We start from the raw sequence: 22,625 nt of genomic DNA on the forward strand, positions 1-22,625 counted from the left end.
TACCCTTCCGCACAGAACTGGCTCACGACAACAAAAATCGATAAATGTTCCCAGAAAATAGATTAAAAATAAGAAGAAGGAAATAACGAATGTGAAGCAATTATTATGCATAGGATACGATAAAATGGAACCAGAATCGAATTTCGAACTTCCTAAGCGGAGTTCTCGAGGAAACGAAAGCTTAACAGAAGCGGTAAATCGCAAATTAGAGGGTCTTAGAGAAGGAATTCGGCTAAAATCTCGCCAGCTCATTGCGTAGTAATGAGTCTCGTCCGTTTGCCCGTTTACAATCAAATTAGCCTACAATTTTGTCCAAATCCGGTAGTGCCCGAGCTACTTTCATTTCACATGTCTTATCTGGTCTCGATCGAGATTCAGTTGATTTGAGCCGAAAATCGTCTGTCACAAGTAATCAGAAATAGAAAAACACGAAAAGGGGTGCAACACGAGGACTTCCCAGGGGATCACCCATCCTAGTATTGCTCTCGCCCAAGCACGCTTAACTTCGGAGTTCTTATGGGATCAGGTGCATTAGTTCTCGTTGATCGCACCCGACATTGAGTGGGATGTTTATTCTTATATCCCTCGAGTACGTGTGGAGCGGGCGGCGATGTACAACACGCGGCACTGCTCTCGCCCAATCATAACCATGAAGTTAAGCGTTCTGGCTCGATGGCAGAGGAAGGATGGGTGACCTCTTTGGGAAGACCTCGTGTCGCGACCGTTTACGTAAATTATAGATAAAACAGTCAAAATAATTGTTTTTAATGAGTTGACCGTCTCCGGAGTAATCTGCGTCATACCCTTCCGCACAGAACCGGCTCACGACAACAAAAATCGATAAATGTTCCCAGAAAATAAAAAAAAAATAAGAAGAAGGAAATAACGAATGTAAAGCTATTATTATTCCTGGGAAACGATAAAATGGAACCAGAATCGAATTTCGAACTTCCTAAGCGGATTTCTCGAGGAAACGAAAGCTTAACAGAAGCGGTAAATCGCAAATTAGAAGGTCTTAGAGAAGGAATTCGGCTAAAATCTCGCCAGCTCATTGCGTAGTAATGAGTCTCGTCCGTTTGCCCGTTGACAATCAAATTAGCCTACAATTTTGTCCAAATCCGGCAGTGCCCGAGCTACTTTCATTTCACATGTCTTATCTGGTCTCGATCGAAATTCAGATGATTTGAGCCAAAAATCGTCTGTCAACAAGTAATCAAAAATAGAAAAACACGAAAAGGGGTGCAACACGAGGACTTCCCAGGGGGTCACCCATCCTAGTACTGTGCTTTCGCCCCAGCAAGCTTAACTTCGGAGTTCTGATGGGATCCGGTGCATTAGTGCTGGTATGATCGCACCTGACATTGAGTGGGATGTTTATCCTTATATCCCTCGAGTACGTGTGGAGCGGGCGGCGATGGACAACACGCGGCACTGCTCTCGCCCAATCATAACCATGAAGTTAAGCGTTCTGGCGCGATGGCAGAGGTAGGATGGGTGACCTCCTTGGGAAGACCTCGTGTCGCGACAGTTTACGTAAATTACGGATAAAACAGTCGAAATAATTGTTTTTAATGAGTTAACCGTCTCCGGAGTAATCTGCGTCATACCCTTCCGCACAGAACCGGCTCACGACAACAAAAATCGATAAATGTTCCCAGAAAATAGATTACAAATAAGAAGAAGGAAATAACGAATGTAAAGCAATTATTATGCATGGGATACGATAAAATGGAACCAGAATCGAATTTCGAACTTCCTAAGCGGATTTCTCGAAGAAACGAAAGCTTAACAGAAGCGGTAAAACGCAAATTAGAGGGTCTTAGAGAAGGAATTCGGCTAAAATCTCGTCAGCTCATAGCGTAGTAATGAGTCTCGTCCGTTTGCCCGTTTACAATCAAATTAGCCTACAATTTTGTCCAAATCCGGCAGTGCCCGAGCTACTTTCATTTCACATGTCTTATCTGGTCCCGATCGAGATTCAAATGATTTGAGCCGAAAATCGTCTGTGAACAACTAATCAAAAATAGAAAAACACGAAAAGGGGTGCATCACGAGGACTTCCCAGGGGGGCACCCATCCTAGTACAGCGCTCTTGCCCAAGCACGCTTAACTTCGGAGTTCTGATGGGATCCGGTGCATTAGTGCTGGTATGATCGCACCCGGCATTGAGTGGGATGTTTATTCTTATATCTCTCGAGTACGTGTGGAGCGGGCGGCGATGGACAACACGCGGCCCTGCTCTCGCCCAATCATAACCATGAAGTTAAGCGTTCTGGCGCGATGGCAGAGCTAGGATGGGTGACCTCCTTGGGAAGACCTCGTTTCGTGACCGTTTACGTAAATTATGGATAAAACAGTCGAAATAATTGTTTTTAATGAGTTAACCGTCTCCGGAGTAATCTGCGTCATACCCTTTCGCAAAGAACCGGCTCAGGACAACAAAAATCGATAAATGTTCCCAGAAAATAGATTACAAATAAGAAGAAGGAAATAACGAATGTAAAGCTATTATTATTCTTAGGATACGATAAAATGGAACCAGAATCGAATTTCGAACTTCCTAAGCGGATTTCTCGAGAAAACGAAAGCTAAACAGAAGCGGTAAATCGCAAATTAGAGTGTCTTAGAGAAGGAATTCGGCTAAAATCTCGTCAGCTTATTGCGTAGTAATGAGCCTCGTCCGTTTGTCCGTTTACAATCAAATTAGGCTACAATTTTGTCCAAATCCGGCAGTGCCCGAGCGACGTTGATTTCACATGTCTTATCTAGTCCCGATCGAGATTCAGTTGATTTGAGCCGAAAATCGTCTGTCAACAAGTAATCAAAAATAGAAAAACACGAAAAAGGGTGCAACACGAGGACTTCCCAGGGGGTCACCCATCATACTACTACTCTCGCCGAAGCACGCTTAACTTCCGAGTTTTGATGGGATCCGGTGCATTAGTGCTCGTATGATCGCACCCGTCATTTAGTGGGATGTTTATTCTTATATCCCTCGAGTACGGGTGGAGCAAGCGGCGATTGACAACACGCGGCACTGTTCTCTCCCAATCAGAACCATGAAGTTAAGCTTTCTGGCGCGATGGCAGAGCTAGGATGGGTGACCTCCCTGGGAAAACCTCGTGTCGCAACCGTTTACGTAAATTATGGATAAAACAGTCGAAATAATTTTTTTTAATGAGTTAACCGTCTCCGGAGTAATCTGCGTCGTACCCTTCCGCACAGAACCGGCTCACGACAACAAAAATCGATAAATGTTCCCAGAAAATAGAAAAAAAAATAAGAAGAAGGAAATAACGAATGTAAAGCATTTATTATGTTTAGGATACGATAAAATGGAACCGGAACCAAATTTCAAACTTCCTAAGCGGATTTCTCGAGGAAACGAAAGCTTAACAGAAGCGGTAAATCGCAAATTAGAGGGTCTTAGAGAAGGAATTCGGCTAAAATATCGTCAGCTCTTTGCGTAGTAATGAGTCTCGTCCGTTTGCCCGTTTACAATCAAATTAGCCTACAATTTTGTCCAAATCCGGCATTGCCCGAGCTACTTTCATTTCACATGTCTTATCTGGTCTCGATCGAGATTCAGATGATTTGAGCCGAAAATTGTCTGTCAACAAGTAATCAAAAATAGAAAAACACGAAAAGGGGTGCAACACGAGGACTTCCCAGGGGGTCACCCATCCTAGTACTGCGCTTTCGCCCAAGCACGCTTAACTTCGGAGTTCTGATGGGATCCTGTGCATTAGTGCTGGTATGATCGCACCAGACATTGAGTGGGATGTTTATTCTTATATCCCTCGAAGACGTGTGGAGCGGGCGGCGATGGACAACACGCGGCATTGCTCTCGCCCAATCATAACCATGAAGTTAAGCGTTCTGGCTCGATGGCAGAGGTAGGATGGGTGACCTCCCTGGGAAGACCTCGTGTCGCCACCGTTTACATAAATTATGGATAAAACAGTCGAAATAATTGTTTTTAATGAGTTAACCGTCTCCGGAGTAATCTGCGTCACACCCTTCCGCACAGAACCGGCTCACGACAACAAAAATCGATAAATGTTCCCAGAAAATAGAAAAAAAAATAAGAAGAAGGAAATAACGAATGTAAAGCTATTATTATGCTTGAGATACGATAAAATGGAACCAGAATCGAATTTCGAACTTCCTAAGCGGATTTCTCGAGGAAACGAAAGCTAAACAGAAGCGGTAAATCGCAAATTAGAGGGTCTTAGAGAAGGAATTCGGCTAAAATCTCGCCAGCTTATTGCGTAGTAATGAGCCTCGTCCGTTTGCCCGTTTACAATCAAATTAAGCTACAATTTTGTCCAAATCCGGCAGCGCCCGAGCGACGTTGATTTCACATGTCTTATCTGGTCACGATCGAGATTCAGATGATTTGAGCCGAAAATCGTCTGTCAACAAGTAATCAAAAATAGAAAAACACGAAAAAAGGTGCAACACGAGGACTTCCCAGGGGGTCACCCATCCTTATTCTTATATCCCTCGAAGACGTGTGGAGCGGGCGGCGATGGACAACACGCGGCACTGCTCTCGCCCAATCATAACCATGAAGTTAAGCGCTCTGGCGCGATGGCAGAGATAGGATGGGTGACCTCCCTGGGAAGACCTCGTGTCGCGACCGTTTACGTAAATTATGGATAAAACAGTCGAAATAATTGTTTTTAATGAGTTAACCGTCTCCGGAGTAATCTGCGTCATACCCTTCCGCACAGAACCGGCTCACGACAACAAAAATCGATAAATGTTCCCAGAAAATAGAAAAAAAAATAAGAAGAATGAAATAACGAATGTAAAGCTATTATTATGCCTGGGCTAAGATAAAATAGAACCGGAATCGAATTTTGAACTTCCTAGGCGGATTTCTCGAGGAAACGAAAGCTGAACAGAAGCGGTAAATCGCAAATTAGAGGGTCTTAGAGAAGGAATTCGGCTAAAATCTCGTCAGCTCATTGCGTAGTAATGAGTCTCGTCCGTTTGCCCGTTTACAATCAAATTAGCCTACAATTTTGTCCAAATCCGGCAGTGCCCGAGCCACGTTGATTTCACATGTCTTATCTAGTTCGATCGAGATTCAGATGATTTGAGCCGAAAATCGTCAGTCAACAAATAATCAAAAATAGAAAAACACGAAAAGGGGTGCAACACGAGGACTTCCCAGGGGGTCACCCATCCTAGTACTGCTCTCGCCCAAGCACCTTAACTTCGGAGTTCTGATGGGATCCGGTGCATTAGTGCTGGTATGATTGCACCCGACATTGAGTGGGATGTTTATTCTTATATCCCTCGAGTACGTGTGGAGCGGGCGGCGAAGGACAACACGCGGCACTACTCTCGCCCAATCATAACCATGAAGTTAAGCGTTCTGGCGCGCTGGCAGAGCTAGGATGGGTGACCACCCTGGGAAGACCTCGTGTCGCGACCGTTTACGTAAATTATGGACAAAACAGTCGAAATTATTGTTTTTAATGAGTTAACCATCTCCGGAGTAATCTGCGTCATACCCTTCCGCACAGAACCGGCTCACGACAACAAAAATCGATAAATGTTCCCAGAAAATAGAAAAAAAAATAAGAAGAAGGAAATAACGAATGTAAAGCTGTTATTATGCCTGGGATACGATAAAATGGAACCGAAATCGAATTTCGAACTTCCTAAGCGGATTTCTCGAGGAAACGAAAGCTTAACAGAAGCGGTAAATCGCAAATTAGAGGGTCTTAGAGAAGAAATTCGTCTAAAATCTCGCCAGCTCATTGCGTAGTAATGAGTCTCGTCCGTTAGCCCGTTTACAATCAAATTAGCCTACAATTTTGTCCAAATCCGGCAGTGCCCGAGCTACTTTCATTTCACATGTTTTATCTGGTCCCGATCGAGATTCAGATGATTTGAGCCGAAAGTCGTCTGTCAACAAGTAATCAAAAATAGAAAAACACGAAAAGGGGTGCAACACGAGGACTTCCAAGAATGTAAAGCTATTATTATTCCTGAGATACGATAAAATGGATCCAGAATCGAATTTCGAACTTCCTGAACTGATTTCTCGAGGAAACGGAACATTAACAGAAGCGGTAAATCGCAAATTAGAGGGTCTTAGAGAAGAAATTTAGCAAAAATCTCGCGAGCACTTTGCGGAGTAATGAGTGTCGTCCGTTTGCCCGTTTACAATCAAATTAGCCTACAATTTTGTCCAAATCCAGCAGTGCCCGAGCTACTTTCATTTCACATGTCTTATCTGGTCACGATCGAGATTCAGATGATTTGAGCCAAAAATCATCTGTCAACAAGTAATCAAAAATAGAAAAACACGAAAAGGGGTGCAACACGAGGACTTTCCAGGGTGTCACCCATCCTAGTACTGCTCTCGCCCAAGCACGCTTAACTTCGGAGTTCTGATGGGATCCGGTGCATTAGTGCTGGTATGATCGCATCCGACATTGAGTTCGATGTTTATTCTTATATCCCTCGAGTACGTGTGGAGCGGGCGGCGATGGACAACACGCGGCACTGCTCTCGCCCAATCATAACCACGAAGTTAAGCGTTCTAGCGCGAAGGCAGAGGTAGGATGGTTGACCTCCCCGGGAAGACCTCGTGCCGCGACCGTTTACGTAAATTATGGATAAAACGGTCGAAATTATTGTTTTTAATGAGTTAACCGTCTCCGGAGTATTCTGCGTCATACCCTTCCGCACAGAACCGGCTCACGACAACAAAAATCGATAAATGTTCCCAGAAAAGAGAAAAAAAAATAAGAAGAAGGAAATAAAGAATGTAAAGCTGTTATTATGCCTGGGATACGATAAAATGGAACCGAAATCGAATTTCGAACTTCCTAAGCGGATTTCTCGAGGAAACGAAAGCTTAACAGAAGCGGTAAATCGCAAATTAGAGGGTCTTAGAGAAGAAATTCGGCTAAAATCTCGTCAGCTCATTGCGTAGTAATGAGTCTCGTCCGCTTGCCCGTTTACAATCAAATTAGCCTACAATTTTGTCCAAATCCGGCAGTGCCCGAGCTACTTTCATTTCACATGTCTTATCTGGTCCCGATCGAGATTCAGATGATTTGAGCCGAAAATCATCTGTAAACAAGTAATCAAAAATAGAAAAACACGAAAAAGGGTGCAACACGAGGACTTTCCAGGGTGTCACCCATCCTAGTACTGCTCTCGCCCAAGCACGCTTAACTTCGGAGTTCTGATGGGATCCGGTGCATTAGTGCTGGTATGATCGCATCCGACATTGAGTGGGATGTTTATTCTTATATCCCTCGAGTACGTGTGGAGCGGGCGGCGATATACAACACGCGGCACTGCTCTCGCCCAATCATAACCACGAAGTTAAGCGTTCTAGCGCGATGGCAGAGGTAGGATGGGTGACCTCCCCGGGAAGACCTCGTGCCGCGACCGTTTACGTAAATTATGGATAAAACAGTCGAAATTATTGTTTTTAATGAGTTAACCGTCTCCGGAGTAATCTGCGTCATACCCTTCCGCACAGAACCGGCTCACGACAACAAAAATCGATAAATGTTCCCAGAAAATAGAAAAAAAAATAAGAAGAAGGAAATAACGAATGTAAAGCTGTTATTATGCCTGGGATACGATAAAATGGAACCGAAATCGAATTTCGAACTTCCTAAGCGGATTTCTCGAGGAAACGAAAGCTTAACAGAAGCGGTAAATCGCAAATTAGAGGGTCTTAGAGAAGAAATTCGGCTAAAATCTCGTCAGCTCATTGCGTAGTAATGATTCTCGTCCGCTTGCCCGTTTACAATCAAATTAGCCTACAATTTTGTCCAAATCCGGCAGTGCCCGAGCTACTTTCATTTCACATGTTTTATCTGGTCCCGATCGAGATTCAGATGATTTGAGCCGAAAGTCGTCTGTCAACAAGTAATCAAAAATAGAAAAACAAGAAAAGGAGTGCAACACGAGGACTTCCAAGAATGTAAAGCTATTATTATTCCTGAGATACGATAAAATGGATCCGGAATCGAATTTCTAACTTCCTGAACTGATTTCTCGAGGAAACGGAACATTAACAGAAGCGGTAAATCGCAAATTAGAGGGTCTTAGAGAAGAAATTTAGCTAAAATCTCGCGAGCACTTTGCGGAGTAATGAGTCTCGTCCGTTTGCCCGTTTACAATAAAATTAGCCTACAATTTTGTCCAAATCAGGCAGTGCCCGAGCTACAGTGATTTCACATGTCTTATTTGGTCCCGATCGAGATTCAGATGATTTGAGCAGAAAATCGTCCGTCAACAAGTAATCAAAAATAGAAAAACACGAAAAGGGGTGCAACACGAGGACTTCCCAGGTAGGCACCGATCCTAGTACTGCTCTCGCCCAAGCACGCTTAACTTCGGAGTTCTGATGGGATCCGGTGCATTAGTGCTGGTATGATCGCATCCGACATTGAGTGGGATGTTTATTCTTATATCCCTCGAGTACGTGTGGAGCGGGCGGCGATTGACAACACGCGGCACTGCTCTCGCCCAATCATAACCACGAAGTTAAGCGTTCTAGGGCGATGGCAGAGGTAGGATGGGTGACCTCCCCGGGAAGACCTCGTGCCGCGACCGTTTACGTAAATTATGGATAAAACAGTCGAAATTATTGTTTTTAATGAGTTAACCGTCTCCGGAGTATTCTGCGTCATACCCTTCCGCACAGAACCGGCTCACGACAACAAAAATCGATAAATGTTCCCAGAAAATAGAAAAAAAAATAAGAAGAAGGAAATAACGAATGTAAAGCTGTTATTATGCCTGGGCTACGATAAAATGTAACCAAAATCGAATTTCGAAATTCCTAAGCGGATTTCTCGAGGAAACGAAAGCTTAACAGAAGCGGTAAATCGCAAATTAGAGGGTCTTAGAGAAGAAATTCGGCTACAATCTCTTCAGCTCATTGCGTAGTAATGAGTCTCGTCCGCTTGCCCGTTTACAATCAAATTAGCCTACAATTTTGTCCAAATCCGGCAGTGCCCGAGCTACTTTCATTTCACATGTTTTATCTGGTCCCGATCGAGATTCAGATGATTTGAGCCGAAAATCGTCTGTCAACAAGTAATCAAAAATAGAAAAACACGAAAAGGGGTGCAACACGAGGACTTCCCAGGGGGTCACCCATCCTAGTACTGCGCTTTCGCCCAAGCACGCTTAACTTCGGAGTTCTGATGGGATCCGGTGCATTAGTGCTGGTATGATCGCACCCGACATTGAGTGGGATGTTTATTCTTATATCCCTCGAGTACGTGTGGAGCGGGCGGCGATGGACAACACGCGGCACTGCTCTCGCCCAATCATAACCACGAAGTTAAGCGTTCTAGCGCGATGGCAGAGGTAGGATGGGTGACCTCCCCGGGAAGACCTCGTGCCGCGACAGTTTACGTAAATTATGGATAAAAAAGTCGAAATTATTGTTTTTAATGAGTTAACCGTCTCCGGAGTAATCTGCGTCATACCCTTCCGCACAGAACCGGCTCACGACAACAAAAATCGATAAATGTTCCCAAAAATAGAAAAAAAAATAAGAAGAAGGAAATAACGAATGTAAAGCTGTTATTATGCCTGGGATACGATAAAATGGAACCGAAATCGAATTTCGAACTTCCTAAGCGGATTTCTCGAGGAAACGAAAGCTTAACAGAAGCGGTAAATCGCAAATTAGAGGGTCTTAGAGAAGAAATTCGGCTAAAATCTCGTCAGCTCATTGCGTAGTAATGATTCTCGTCCGCTTGCCCGTTTACAATCAAATTAGCCTACAATTTTGTCCAAATCCGGCAGTGCCCGAGCTACTTTCATTTCACATGTTTTATCTGGTCCCGATCGAGATTCAGATGATTTGAGCCGAAAGTCGTCTGTCAACAAGTAATCAAAAATAGAAAAACAAGAAAAGGAGTGCAACACGAGGACTTCCAAGAATGTAAAGCTATTATTATTCCTGAGATACGATAAAATGGATCCGGAATCGAATTTCTAACTTCCTGAACTGATTTCTCGAGGAAACGGAACATTAACAGAAGCGGTAAATCGCAAATTAGAGGGTCTTAGAGAAGAAATTTAGCTAAAATCTCGCGAGCACTTTGCGGAGTAATGAGTCTCGTCCGTTTGCCCGTTTACAATAAAATTAGCCTACAATTTTGTCCAAATCAGGCAGTGCCCGAGCTACAGTGATTTCACATGTCTTATTTGGTCCCGATCGAGATTCAGATGATTTGAGCAGAAAATCGTCCGTCAACAAGTAATCAAAAATAGAAAAACACGAAAAGGGGTGCAACACGAGGACTTCCCAGGTAGGCACCGATCCTAGTACTGCTCTCGCCCAAGCACGCTTAACTTCGGAGTTCTGATGGGATCCGGTGCATTAGTGCTGGTATGATCGCATCCGACATTGAGTGGGATGTTTATTCTTATATCCCTCGAGTACGTGTGGAGCGGGCGGCGATTGACAACACGCGGCACTGCTCTCGCCCAATCATAACCACGAAGTTAAGCGTTCTAGGGCGATGGCAGAGGTAGGATGGGTGACCTCCCCGGGAAGACCTCGTGCCGCGACCGTTTACGTAAATTATGGATAAAACAGTCGAAATTATTGTTTTTAATGAGTTAACCGTCTCCGGAGTATTCTGCGTCATACCCTTCCGCACAGAACCGGCTCACGACAACAAAAATCGATAAATGTTCCCAGAAAATAGAAAAAAAAATAAGAAGAAGGAAATAACGAATGTAAAGCTGTTATTATGCCTGGGATACGATAAAATGTAACCGAAATCGAATTTCGAAATTCCTAAGCGGATTTCTCGAGGAAACGAAAGCTTAACAGAAGCGGTAAATCTCAAATTAGAGGGTCTTAGAGAAGGAATTCGGCTAAAATCTCGTCAGCTCATTGCGTAGTAATGAGTCTCGTCCGTTTGCCCGTTTACAATCAAATTAGCCTACAATTTTGTCCAAATCCGGCAGTGCCTGAGCTACTTTCATTTCACATGTCTTATCTGGTCCCGATCGAGATTCAGATGATTTGAGCCGAAAATCGTCTGTCAACAAGTAATCAAAAATAGAAAAACACGAAAAGGGGTGCAACACGAGGACTTCCCAGGGGGTCACCCATCCTAGTACTGCGCTTTCGCCCAAGCACGCTTAACTTCGGAGTTCTGATGGGATCCGGTGCATTAGTGCTGGTATGATCGCACCCGACATTGAGTGGGATGTTTATTCTTATATCCCTCGAGTACGTGTGGAGCGGGCGGCGATGGACAACACGCGGCACTGCTCTCGCCCAATCATAACCATGAAGTTAAGCGTTCTGGCGCGATGGCAGAGCTAGGATGGGTGACCTCCCTGTGAAGACCTCGTGTCGCGACCGTTTACGTAAATTATGGATAAAACAGTCGAAATATTGTTTTTAATGAGTTGACCTTCTCCGGAGTAATCTGCGTCATACCTTCCACACAGAACCGGCTCATGACAACAAAAATGAATAAATGTTCCCAGAAAATAGAAAAAAAAATAAGAAGAAGGAAATAACGAATGTAAAGCTGTTATTATGCCTGGGATACTATAAAATGGAACCGGAATCGAATTTCGAACTTTCTAAGCAAATTTCTCGAGGAAAAAAAGCTTAACAGAAGCGGTAAATTGCAAATTAGAGGGTGTTAGAGAAGAAATTCGGCTAAAATCTAGTCAGCTCTAGTGGGATGTTTATTCTTATATCCCTCGAATACGTGTGGAGCGGGCAGCGATGGACAACACGCGGCACTGCTCTCGCCCAATCATAACCATGAAGTTAAGCGTTCTGGCGCGATGATAGAGCTAGGATGGGCCACCCCCCTGGGAAGACCTCGTATCGCGACTGTTTACGTAAATTATGGATAAAACAGTGGAAATTTTTTTTTTAATGAGTTAACCGTCTCCGGAGTAATCTGCGTCATACCCTTCCGCACAGAACCGGCTCAGGACAAAAAAATCGATAAATGTTCCCAGAAAATAGAAAAAAATAAGAAGAAGGAAATAACGAATGTAAAGCTATTATTATGCCTCGGATACGATAAAATGGAACCGGAATCGAATTTCGAACTTCCTAAGCGGATTTCTCGAGAAAACGAAAGCTTAACAGAAGCAATAAATCGCAAATTAGAGGGTCTTAGAGACGGAATTCGGCTAAAATCTCGTCAGGTCATTGCTTAGCAATAAATCTCGTCAGTTTGCCCGTTTACAATCAAATTAGCCTACAATTTTGTCCAAATCCGGCAGTGCCCGAGCTACTTTCATTTCACATGTCTTATCTGGTCCCGATCGAGATTCAGATGATTTGAGCCGAAACTCGTCTGTAAACAAGTAATCAGAAATAGAAAAACACGAAAAGGGGTGCAACACGAGGACGTCGCAGGGGGTCACCCATCCTAGTACTGCTCTCGCCCAAGCACGCTTAACTTCGGAGTTCTGATGGGATCCGGTGCATTAGTGCTGGTATGATCGCACCCGACATTGGGTGGGATGTTTATTCTTATATCCCTCGAGTACGTGTGGAGCGGGCGGCGATGGACAACACGCATCACTGCTCTCGCCCAATCATAACCATGAAGTTAAGCGTTCTGGCGCGATGGCAGAGCTAGGATGGGTGACCTCCCTGGGAAGACCTCGTGTCGCGACCGTTTACGTAAATTATGGATAAAACAGTCGAAATATTGTTTTTAATGAGTTGACCGTCTCCAGAGTAATCTGCGTCATACCCTTCCACACAGAACCGGCTCACGACAACAAAAATGAATAAATTTTCCCAGAAAATAGAAAAAAAATAAGAAGAAGGAAATAACGAATGTAAAGCAATTATTATGCTTGGGATACGATAAAATGAAACCGGAATCGAATTTCGAACTTTCTAAGCGGATTTCTTGAGGAAACGAAAGCTTAACAGGAGCGTTAAATCGCAAATTAGAGGGTCTTAGAGAAGGAATTCGGCTAAAATTTCGTCAGCTCATTGCGTAGTAATGAGTCTCGTCCGTTTGCCCGTTTACAATAAAATTAGCCTACAATTTTGTCCAAATCAGGCAATACCCGAGCTACGCTGATTTCACATGTCTTATTTGGTCCCGATAGAGATTCAGATGATTTGAGCAGAAAATCGTCCGTCAACAAGTAATCAAAAATAGAAAAACACGAAAAGGGGTGCAACACGAGGACTTCCCAGGGGGTCACCGATCCTAGTACTGCGCTTTCGCCCAAGCACGCTTAACTTCGGAGTTCTGATGGGATCCGGTGCATTAGTGCTGGTATGATCGCACCCGACATTGAGTGGGATGTTTATTCTTATATCCCTCGAGTACGTGTGGAGCGGGCGGCGATGGACAACACGCGTCACTGCTCTCGCCCAATCATAACCATGAAGTTAAGCGTTCTGGCGCGATGGCAGAGGTAGGATGGGTGACCTCCCTAGGAAGACCTCGTGTCGCGACCGTTTACGTAAATTATAGATAAAACAGTCGAAATAATTGTTTTTAATGAGTTGACCGTCTCCGGAGTAATCTGCGTCATACCCTTCCGCACAGAACCGGCTCACGACAACAAAAATCGATAAATGTTCCCAGAAAATTAAAAAAAAAATAAGAAGAAGGAAATAACGAATGTAAAGCTATTATTATTCTTAGGATACGATAAAAAGAAACCAGAATCGAATTTCGAACTTCCTAAGCGGATTTCTCGAGGAAACGAAAGCTTAACAGAAGCGGTAAATCGCAAATTAGAGGGTCTTAGAGAAGGAATTCGGCTAAAATCTCGTCAGCTCATTGCGTAGTAATGAGTCTCGTCCGTTTGCCCGTTTACAATCAAATTAGCCTACAATTTTGTCCAAATCCGGCAGTGCCCGAGCTACTTTCATTTCACATGTCTTATCCGGTCCGATCGAGATTCAGATGATTTGAGCCGAAAATCGTCTGTCAACAAGTAATAAAAATAGAAAAACACGAAAAAGGGGTGAAACACGAGACACTTCCCAGGGAGATCACCCATCCTAGTACTGCTTCTCGCCTAAGCACGCTTAACTTCGGAGTTCTGATGGGATCCGGTGCATTAGTGCTGGTATGATCGCAACTGTCATTGAGTGGGATGTTTATTCTTATATCCCTCGAGTACGGGTGGAGCAAGCGGCGATGGACAACACGCGGCACTGTTCTCGCCCAATCAGAACCATGAAGTTAAGCGTTCTGGCGCGATGGCAGAGCTAGGATGGGTGACCTCCCTGGGAAGACCTCGTGTCGCGATCGTTTACGTAAATTATGGATAAAACAGTCGAAATAATTGTTTTTAATGAGTTAACCGTCTCCGGAGTAATCTGCGTCATACCCTTCCGCACAGAACCGGCTCACGACAACAAAATCGATAAATGTTCCCAGAAAATAGAAAAAAAAATAAGAAGAAGGAAATAACGAATGTAAAGCTATTATTATGCTTGGGATACGATTAAATGGAACCGGAATCGAATTTCGAACTTCCTAAGCGGATTTCTCGAGGAAACGAAAGCTTAACAGAAGCGGTAAATCGCAAATTAGAGGGTCTTAGAGAAGGAATTCGGCTAAAATCTCGTCAGCTCATTGCGTAGTAATGAGTCTCGTCCGTTTGCCCGTTTACAATCAAATTAGCCTACAATTTTGTCCAAATCCGGCAGTGCCCGAGCTACTTTCATTTCACATGTCTTATCTAGTCTCGATCGAGATTCAGATGATTTGAGCCGAAAATCGTCTGTCAACAAGTAATCAAAAATAGAAAAACACGAAAAGGGGTGCAAGACGAGGACTTCCCAGGGGGTCACCCATCCTAGTACTGCGCTTTCGCCCAAGCACGCTTAACTTCGGAGTTCTGATGGGATCCGGTGCATTAGTGCTGGTATGATCGCACCCGACATTGAGTGGGATGTTTATTCTTATATCCCTCGAAGACGTGTGGAGCGGGCGGCGATGGACAACACGCGGCACTGCTCTCGCCCAATCATAACCATGAAGTTAAGCGTTCTGGCGCGATGGCAGAGTTAGGATGGGTGACCTCCCTGGGAAGACCTCGTGTCGCGACCGTTTACGTAAATTATGGTTAAAAGAGTCGAAATAATTGTTTTTAATGAGTTAACCGTCTCCGGAGTAATCTGCGTCATATCCTTCCGCACAGAACCGGCTCACGACAATAAAAATCGATAAATGTTCCCAGAAAATAGAAAAAAATAAGAAGAAGGAAATAACGAATGTAAAGCTATTATTATGCCTGGGATACGATAAAATGGAACCGGAATCGAATTTCGAACTTCCTAAGCGGATTTCTCGAGGAAACGAAAGCTTAACAGAAGCGGTAAATCGCAAATTAGAGGGTCTTAGAGAAGGAATTCGGCTAAAATCTCGTCAGCTCATTGCGTAGTAATGAGTCTCGTCCGTTTGCCCGTTTACAATCAAATTAGCCTACAATTTTGTCCAAATCCGGCAGTGCCCGAGCTACTTTCATTTCACATGTCTTATCTGGTCCCGATCGAGATTCAGATTATTTGAGCCGAAAATCGTCTGTCAACAAGTAATCAAAAATAGAAAAACACGAAAAGGGGTGCAACACGAGGACTTCCCAGGGGGTCACCCATCCTAGTACTGCTCTCGCCCAAGCACGCTTAACTTCGGAGTTCTGATGGGATCCGGTGCATTAGTGCTGGTATGATCGCACCCGACATTGAGTGGGATGTTTATCTCTATATCCCTCGAGTACGTGTGGAGCGGGCGGCGATGGACAACACGCGGCACTGCTCTCGCCCAATCATAACCATGAAGTTAAGCAGTTCTGGCGCGATGGCAGAGGTAGGATGGGTGACCTCCTTGGGAAGACCTCGTGTCGCGACCGTTTACGTAAATTATGGATAAAACAGTCGAAATAATTGTTTTTAATGAGTTAACCGTCTCCGGAGTAATCTGCGTCATACCCTTCCGCACAGAACCGGCTCACGACAACAAAAATCGATAAATGTTCCCAGAAAATAGAAAAAAAATAAGAAGAAGGAAATAACGAATGTAAAGCAATTATTATGCCTGGGATACGATAAAATGGAACCGGAATCGAATTTCGAACTTCCTAAGCGGATTTCTCGAGGAAACGAAAGCTTAACAGAAGCGGTAAATCGCAAATTAGAGGGTCTTAGAGAAGGAATTCGGCTAAAATCTCGTCAGCTCATTGCGTAGTAATGAGTCTCGTCCGTTTGCCCGTTTACAATCAAATTAGCCTACAATTTTGTCCAAATCCGGCAGTGCCCGAGCTACTTTCATTTCACATGTCTTATCTGGTCTCGATCGAGATTCAGATGATTTGAGCCGAAAACCGTCTGTCAACAAGTAATCAAAAATAGAAAAACACGAAAAGGGGTGCAACACGAGGACTTCCCAGGGGGTCACCCTCATCCTAGTATTGCTCTCGCCCAAGCACGCTTAACTTCGGAGTTCTGATGGGATCCGGTGCATTAGTGCTGGTATGATCGCACCAGACATTAAGTGGGATGTTTATTCTTATATCCCTCGAATACGTTTGGAGCAGGCGACGATGGACAACACGCGGCACTGCTCTCGCCCAATCATAACCATGAAGTTAAGCGTTCTGGCGCGATGGCAGAGCTAGGATGGGTGACCACCCTGGGAAGACCTCGTGTCGCGACCGTTTACGTAAATGATGGATAAAACAGTCGAAATAATTGTTTTTAATGAGTTAACCGTCTCCGGTGTAATCTGCGTCATATCCTCCCGCACAGAACCGGCTCACGACAACAAAAATCGATAAATGTTCCCAGAAAATAGAAAAAAAATAAGAAGAAGGAAATAACGAATGTAAAGCTATTATTATGCTTGGGATACGATAAAATGGAACCAGAATCGAATTTCGAACTTCCTAAGCGGATTTCTCGAGGAAACGAAAGCTTAACAGAAGCGGATAAATCGCAAATTAGAGGGTCTTAGAGAAGGAATTCGGCTAAAATCTCGTCAGCTCATTGCGTAGTAATGAGTCTCGTCCGTTTGCCCGTTTACAATCAAATTAGCCTACAATTTTGTCCAAATCCGGCAGTGCCCGAGCTACTTTCATTTCACATGTCTTATCTGGTCCCGATCGAGATTCAGATGATTTGAGCCGAAAATCGTCTGTCAACAAGTAATCAAAAATAGAAAAACACGAAAAGGGGTGCAACACGAGGACTTCCCAGGGGGTCACCCATCCTAGTACTGCGCTTTCGCCCAAGCACGCTTAACTTCGGAGTTCTGATGGGATCCGGTGCATTAGTGCTGGTATGATCGCACCCGACATTGAGTGGGATGTTTATTCTTATATCCCTCGAGTACGTGTGGAGCGGGCGGCGATGGACAACACGCGGCACTGCTCTCGCCCAATCATAACCATGAAGTTAAGCGTTCTGGCGCGATGGCAGAGCTAGGATGGGTGACCTCCCTGGGAAGACCTCGTAGTCGCGACCGTTTACGTAAATTATGGATAAAACAGTCGAAATAATTGTTTTTAATGAGTTAACCGTCTCTGGAGTAATCTGCGTCATACCCTTCCGCACAGAACCGGTCACGACAACAAAAATCGATAAATGTTCCCAGAAAATAGAAAAAAAAATAAGAAGAAGGAAATAACGAATGTAAAGCTATTATTATGCCTGGGATACGATAAAATGGAACCGGAATCGAATTTCGAACTTCCTAAGCGGATTTCTCGAGGAAACGAAAGCTTAACAGAAGCGGTAAATCGCAAATTAGAGGGTCTTAGAGAAGGAATTCGGCTAAAATCTCGTCAGCTCATTGCGTAGTAATGAGTCTCGTCCGTTTGCCCGTTTACAATCAAATTAGCCTACAATTTTGTCCAAATCCGGCAGTGCCCGAGCTACTTTCATTTCACATGTCTTATCTGGTCTCGATCGAGATTCAGATGATTTGAGCCGAAAATCGTCTGTCAACAAGTAATCAAAAATAGAAAAACACGAAAAGGGGTGCAACACGAGGACTTCCCAGGGGGTCACCCATCCTAGTACTGCGCTTTCGCCCAAGCACGCTTAACTTCGGAGTTCTGATGGGATCCGGTGCATTAGTGCTGGTATGATCGCACCCGACATTGAGTGGGATGTTTATTCTTATATCCCTCGAGTACGTGTGGAGCGGGCGGCGATGGACAACACGCGGCACTGCTCTCGCCCAATCATAACCATGAAGTTAAGCGTTCTGGCGCGATGGCAGAGCTAGGATGGGTGACCTCCCTGGGAAGACCTCGTGTCGCGACCGTTTACGTAAATTATGGATAAAACAGTCGAAATATTGTTTTTAATGAGTTAACCGTCTCCGGAGTAATCTGCGTCATACCCTTCCACACAGAACCGGCTCACGACAACAAAAATGAATAAATGTTCCCAGAAAATAGAAAAAAAAATAAGAAGAAGGAAATAACGAATGTAAAGCTATTATTATGCTTGGGATACGATAAAATGGAACCGGAATCGAATTTCGAACTTTCTAAGCGGATTTCTTGAGGAAACGAAAGCTTAACAGAAGCGGTAAATCGCAAAATAGAGGGTCTTAGAGAAGGAATTCGGCTAAAATCTCGTCAGCTCATTGCGTAGTAATGAGTCTCGTCCGTTTGCCCGTTTACAATCAAATTAGCCTACAATTTTGTCCAAATCCGGCAGTGCCCGAGCTACTTTCATTTCACATGTCTTATCTGGTCTCGATCGAGATTCAGATGATTTGAGCCGAAAATCGTCTGTCAACAAGTAATCAAAAATAGAAAAACACGAAAAGGGGTGCAACACGAGGACTTCCCAGGGGGTCACCCATCCTAGTACTGCGCTTTCGCCCAAGCACGCTTAACTTCGGAGTTCTGATGGGATCCGGTGCATTAGTGCTGGTATGATCGCACCCGACATTGAGTGGGATGTTTATTCTTATATCCCTCGAGTACGTGTGGAGCGGGCGGCGATGGACAACACGCGGCACTGCTCTCGCCCAATCATAACCATGAAGTTAAGCGTTCTGGCGCGATGGCAGAGCTAGGATGGGTGACCTTCCCGGGAAGACCTCGTGTCGCGACCGTTTACGTAAATTATGCATAAAACAGTCGAAATATTGTTTTTAATGAGTTAACCGTCTCCGGAGTAATCTGCATCATACCCTTCCCCACAGAACCGGCTCACGACAACAAAAATGAATAAATGTTCCCAAAAATGAATAAATGTTCCCAGAAAAGAGAATAAAAAAATAAGAAGAAGGAAATAACGAATGTAAAGCTATTATTATGCTTGGGATACGATAAAATGGAACCGGAATCGAATTTCGAACTTCCTAAGCGGATTTCTTCGAGGAAACGAAAGCTTAACAGAAGCGGTAAATCGCAAATTAGAGGGTCTTAGAGAAGGAATTCGGCTAAAATCTCGTCAGCTCATTGCGTAGTAATGAGTCTCGTCCGTTTGCCCGTTTACAATCAAATTAGCCTACAATTTTGTCCAAATCCGGCAGTGCCCGAGCTACTTTCATTTCACATGTCTTATCTGGTCTCGATCGAGATTCAGATGATTTGAGCCGAAAATCGTCTGTCAACAAGTAATCAAAAATAGAAAAACACGAAAAGGGTGCAACACGAGGACTTCCCAGGGGGTCACCCATCCTAGTACTGCTCTTCGCCCAAGCACGCTTAACTTCGGAGTTCTGATGGGATCCGGTGCATTAGTGCTGGTATGATCGCACCCGACATTGAGTGGGATGTTTATTCTTATATCCCTCGAGTACGTGTGGAGCGGGCGGCGATGGACAACACGCGGCACTGCTCTCGCCCAATCATAACCATGAAGTTAAGCGTTCTGGCGCGATGCAGAGCTAGGATGGTGTGACCTCCCTGGGAAGACCTCGTGTCGCGACGTTTACGTAAATTATGGATTAAAACAGTCGAAATATTGTTTTTAATGAGTTAACCGTCTCCGGAGTAATCTGCGTCATACCCTTCCGCACAGAACCGGCTCACGACAACAAAAATCGATAAATGTTCCCAGAAAATAGAAAAAAAATAAGAAGAAGGAAATAACGAATGTAAAGCTATTATTATGCTTGGGATACGATAAAATGGAACCGGAATCGAATTTCGAACTTCTAAGCGGATTTCTTGAGGAAACGAAAGCTTAACAGAAGCGGTAAATCGCAAATTAGAGGGTCTTAGAGAAGGAATTCGGCTAAATCTCGTCAGCTCATTGCGTAGTAATGAGTCTCGTCCGTTTGCCCGTTTACAATCCAATTAGCCTACAATTTTGTCCAAATCCGGCAGTGCCCGAGCTACTTTCATTTCACATGTCTTATCTGGTCTCGATCGAGATTCAGATGATTTGAGCCGAAAATCGTCTGTCAACAAGTAATCAAAAATAGAAAAACACGAAAAGGGGTGCAACACGAGGACTTCCCAGGGGGTCACCCATCCTAGTACTGCGCTTTCGCCCAAGCACGCTTAACTTCGGAGTTCTGATGGGATCCGGTGCATTAGTGCTGGTATGATCGCACCCGACATTGAGTGGGATGTTTATTCTTATATCCCTCGAGTACGTGTGGAGCGGGCGGCGATGGACAACACGCGGCACTGCTCTCGCCCAATCATAACCATGAAGTTAAGCGTTCTGGCGCGATGGCAGAGCTAGGATGGGTGACCTCCCTGGGAAGACCTCGTGTCGCGACCGTTTACGTAAATTATGGATAAAACAGTCGAAATAATTGTTTTTAATGAGTTAACCGTCTCCGGAGTAATCTGCGTCATACCCTTCCGCACAGAACCGGCTCACGACAACAAAATCGATAAATGTTCCCAGAAAATAGAAAAAAAATAAGAAGAAGGAAATAACGAATGTAAAGCTATTATTATGCTTAGGATACGATAAAATGGAACCGGAATCGAATTTCGAACTTCCTAAGCGGATTTCTCGAGGAAACGAAAGCTTAACAGAAGCGGTAAATCGCAAATTAGAGGGTCTTAGAGAAGGAATTCGGCTAAATCTCGTCAGCTCATTGCGTAGTAATGAGTCTCGTCCGTTTGCCCGTTTACAATCAAATTAGCCTACAATTTTGTCCAAATCCGGCAGTGCCCGAGCTACTTTCATTTCACATGTCTTATCTAGTCCTCGATCGAGATTCAGATGATTTGAGCCGAAAATCGTCTGTCAACAAGTAATCAAAATAGAAATACACGAAAAGGGTTGCAACACGAGGACTTCCCAGGGGGGCACCCATCCTAGTACTGCTCTCGCCCAAGCACGCTTAACTTCGGAGTTCTGATGGGATCCGGTGCATTAGTGCTGGTATGATCGCACCCGTCATTAGTGGGATGTTATTCTTATATCCCTCGAGTACGGGTGGAGCAAGGCGGCGATGGACAACACGCGGCACTGCTTCTCGCCCAATCAGAACCATGAAGTTAAGCGTTCTGGCGCGATGGCAGAGCTAGGATGGGTGACCTCCCTGGAAGACCTCGTGTCGCGAACCGTTTACGTAAATTATGGATAAAACAGTCGAAATAATGTTTTTAATGAGTTAACCGTCTCCGGAGTAATCTGCGTCATACCATTCCGCACAGGAACCGGCTCACGACACCAAAAATCGAATAATGTTTCCCAGAAAATAGAAAAAAAATAAGAAGAGGAAATAACGAATGTAAGCCTATATTATGCTTGGGATACGATTAAAATGGAACCGGAATCGAATTTCGAACTTTCCTAAGCGGATTTTCTTGAGGAAACGAAGCTTAACAGAAGCGGTAAATCGCAACTTAGAGGTCTTAGAGAAGGAAATTCGGCTAAAATCTCGTCAGCTCATTTGCTAGTACTGAGTCTCGTCCGTTTGCCCGTTTTACAAAAAATTAGCCTACAATTTTGTCCAAATCCGGCAGTGCCCGAGCTACTTTCAATTTCACATGTCTTATCTGGTCTCGATCGAGATTCAGATGATTTGAGCCGAAAAATCGTCTGTCAACAAGTAATCAAAAATAGAAAAACACGGAAAAGGGGTGCAACACGAGGACTTCCCAGGGGGTCACCCATCCTAGTACTGCGCTTTCGCCCAAGCACGCTTAACTTCGGAGTTCTGATGGGATCCGGTGCATTAGTGCTGGTATGATCGCACCCGACATTGAGTGGATGTTTATTCTTATATCCTCGAGTACGTGTGGAGGCGGGCGGCGATGGACAACACGCGGCACTGCTCTCGCCCAATTCATAACCATGAAGTTAAGCGTTCTGGCTCGATGGCAGAGGTAGGATGGGTGACCTCCCTGGGAAGACCTCGTGTCGCGATCGTTACGTAAATTATGGATAAAACAGTCGAAATAATTGTTTTTAATGAGTTAACCGTCTCCGGAGTAATCTGCGTCATACCCTTCCGCATCAGAACCGGCTCACGACAACAAAAATCGATAAATGTGTCCCAGAAAATAGAAAAAAAAATAGAAGAAGGAAATAACGAATGTAAAGCTATTATTATGCTTAGGATACGATAAAATGGAACCAGGAATCGAATTTCGAACTTCCTAAGCGGATTTCTTCGAGGAAACGAAAGCTTAACAGAAGCGGTAAATCGCAAATT

The 22,625-nt window shown here is 44.3% G+C and overlaps 23 non-coding genes and 2 pseudogenes across 23 annotated transcripts; all 25 read right to left on the reverse strand.

Moving 5' to 3' along the window:
- Positions 1-435: 435 nt before the first annotated feature.
- On the reverse strand, positions 436-553 carry LOC142511471 (5S ribosomal RNA; annotated as a pseudogene).
- A 683-nt stretch (positions 554-1,236) lies between these two features.
- LOC142506869 (5S ribosomal RNA) lies at positions 1,237-1,357 on the reverse strand. The gene has a single exon (XR_012805144.1). It is a non-coding gene; the product is annotated as a 5S ribosomal RNA (ribosomal RNA).
- Positions 1,358-2,040: 683 nt separating this feature from the next.
- Positions 2,041-2,161, reverse strand: LOC142506817 (5S ribosomal RNA). Its single transcript, XR_012805094.1, has one exon. It is a non-coding gene; the product is annotated as a 5S ribosomal RNA (ribosomal RNA).
- Positions 2,162-2,844: 683 nt separating this feature from the next.
- Positions 2,845-2,963, reverse strand: LOC142516394 (5S ribosomal RNA). The gene has a single exon (XR_012812191.1). It is a non-coding gene; the product is annotated as a 5S ribosomal RNA (ribosomal RNA).
- A 684-nt stretch (positions 2,964-3,647) lies between these two features.
- Positions 3,648-3,768, reverse strand: LOC142506318 (5S ribosomal RNA). Its single transcript, XR_012804613.1, has one exon. It is a non-coding gene; the product is annotated as a 5S ribosomal RNA (ribosomal RNA).
- A 1,389-nt stretch (positions 3,769-5,157) lies between these two features.
- Positions 5,158-5,275, reverse strand: LOC142513485 (5S ribosomal RNA). Its single transcript, XR_012809429.1, has one exon. It is a non-coding gene; the product is annotated as a 5S ribosomal RNA (ribosomal RNA).
- Positions 5,276-6,332: 1,057 nt separating this feature from the next.
- Positions 6,333-6,451, reverse strand: LOC142515629 (5S ribosomal RNA). The gene has a single exon (XR_012811464.1). It is a non-coding gene; the product is annotated as a 5S ribosomal RNA (ribosomal RNA).
- Positions 6,452-7,135: 684 nt separating this feature from the next.
- On the reverse strand, positions 7,136-7,254 carry LOC142515844 (5S ribosomal RNA). Its single transcript, XR_012811667.1, has one exon. It is a non-coding gene; the product is annotated as a 5S ribosomal RNA (ribosomal RNA).
- A 1,057-nt stretch (positions 7,255-8,311) lies between these two features.
- On the reverse strand, positions 8,312-8,430 carry LOC142515097 (5S ribosomal RNA). The gene has a single exon (XR_012810958.1). It is a non-coding gene; the product is annotated as a 5S ribosomal RNA (ribosomal RNA).
- A 684-nt stretch (positions 8,431-9,114) lies between these two features.
- Positions 9,115-9,235, reverse strand: LOC142514392 (5S ribosomal RNA). The gene has a single exon (XR_012810286.1). It is a non-coding gene; the product is annotated as a 5S ribosomal RNA (ribosomal RNA).
- A 1,056-nt stretch (positions 9,236-10,291) lies between these two features.
- Positions 10,292-10,410, reverse strand: LOC142515098 (5S ribosomal RNA). Its single transcript, XR_012810959.1, has one exon. It is a non-coding gene; the product is annotated as a 5S ribosomal RNA (ribosomal RNA).
- A 684-nt stretch (positions 10,411-11,094) lies between these two features.
- LOC142514394 (5S ribosomal RNA) lies at positions 11,095-11,215 on the reverse strand. The gene has a single exon (XR_012810288.1). It is a non-coding gene; the product is annotated as a 5S ribosomal RNA (ribosomal RNA).
- A 1,169-nt stretch (positions 11,216-12,384) lies between these two features.
- Positions 12,385-12,503, reverse strand: LOC142513552 (5S ribosomal RNA). Its single transcript, XR_012809493.1, has one exon. It is a non-coding gene; the product is annotated as a 5S ribosomal RNA (ribosomal RNA).
- Positions 12,504-13,185: 682 nt separating this feature from the next.
- LOC142517586 (5S ribosomal RNA) lies at positions 13,186-13,306 on the reverse strand. The gene has a single exon (XR_012813325.1). It is a non-coding gene; the product is annotated as a 5S ribosomal RNA (ribosomal RNA).
- Positions 13,307-13,989: 683 nt separating this feature from the next.
- On the reverse strand, positions 13,990-14,111 carry LOC142511825 (5S ribosomal RNA; annotated as a pseudogene).
- A 683-nt stretch (positions 14,112-14,794) lies between these two features.
- Positions 14,795-14,915, reverse strand: LOC142515929 (5S ribosomal RNA). Its single transcript, XR_012811750.1, has one exon. It is a non-coding gene; the product is annotated as a 5S ribosomal RNA (ribosomal RNA).
- A 682-nt stretch (positions 14,916-15,597) lies between these two features.
- On the reverse strand, positions 15,598-15,716 carry LOC142507697 (5S ribosomal RNA). The gene has a single exon (XR_012805947.1). It is a non-coding gene; the product is annotated as a 5S ribosomal RNA (ribosomal RNA).
- Positions 15,717-16,400: 684 nt separating this feature from the next.
- LOC142516976 (5S ribosomal RNA) lies at positions 16,401-16,521 on the reverse strand. Its single transcript, XR_012812742.1, has one exon. It is a non-coding gene; the product is annotated as a 5S ribosomal RNA (ribosomal RNA).
- Positions 16,522-17,205: 684 nt separating this feature from the next.
- Positions 17,206-17,326, reverse strand: LOC142514395 (5S ribosomal RNA). Its single transcript, XR_012810289.1, has one exon. It is a non-coding gene; the product is annotated as a 5S ribosomal RNA (ribosomal RNA).
- Positions 17,327-18,010: 684 nt separating this feature from the next.
- On the reverse strand, positions 18,011-18,131 carry LOC142514396 (5S ribosomal RNA). The gene has a single exon (XR_012810290.1). It is a non-coding gene; the product is annotated as a 5S ribosomal RNA (ribosomal RNA).
- A 683-nt stretch (positions 18,132-18,814) lies between these two features.
- LOC142514397 (5S ribosomal RNA) lies at positions 18,815-18,935 on the reverse strand. Its single transcript, XR_012810291.1, has one exon. It is a non-coding gene; the product is annotated as a 5S ribosomal RNA (ribosomal RNA).
- Positions 18,936-19,639: 704 nt separating this feature from the next.
- Positions 19,640-19,759, reverse strand: LOC142513323 (5S ribosomal RNA). Its single transcript, XR_012809275.1, has one exon. It is a non-coding gene; the product is annotated as a 5S ribosomal RNA (ribosomal RNA).
- A 680-nt stretch (positions 19,760-20,439) lies between these two features.
- Positions 20,440-20,560, reverse strand: LOC142514398 (5S ribosomal RNA). Its single transcript, XR_012810292.1, has one exon. It is a non-coding gene; the product is annotated as a 5S ribosomal RNA (ribosomal RNA).
- A 681-nt stretch (positions 20,561-21,241) lies between these two features.
- Positions 21,242-21,360, reverse strand: LOC142512608 (5S ribosomal RNA). Its single transcript, XR_012808858.1, has one exon. It is a non-coding gene; the product is annotated as a 5S ribosomal RNA (ribosomal RNA).
- Positions 21,361-22,047: 687 nt separating this feature from the next.
- Positions 22,048-22,168, reverse strand: LOC142514399 (5S ribosomal RNA). The gene has a single exon (XR_012810293.1). It is a non-coding gene; the product is annotated as a 5S ribosomal RNA (ribosomal RNA).
- Positions 22,169-22,625: the final 457 nt, after the last annotated feature.

The sequence above is a fragment of the Primulina tabacum genome, chromosome 10 (assembly GCF_025594145.1).
Source record: "Primulina tabacum isolate GXHZ01 chromosome 10, ASM2559414v2, whole genome shotgun sequence".
Taxonomy (NCBI): domain Eukaryota; kingdom Viridiplantae; phylum Streptophyta; class Magnoliopsida; order Lamiales; family Gesneriaceae; genus Primulina; species Primulina tabacum.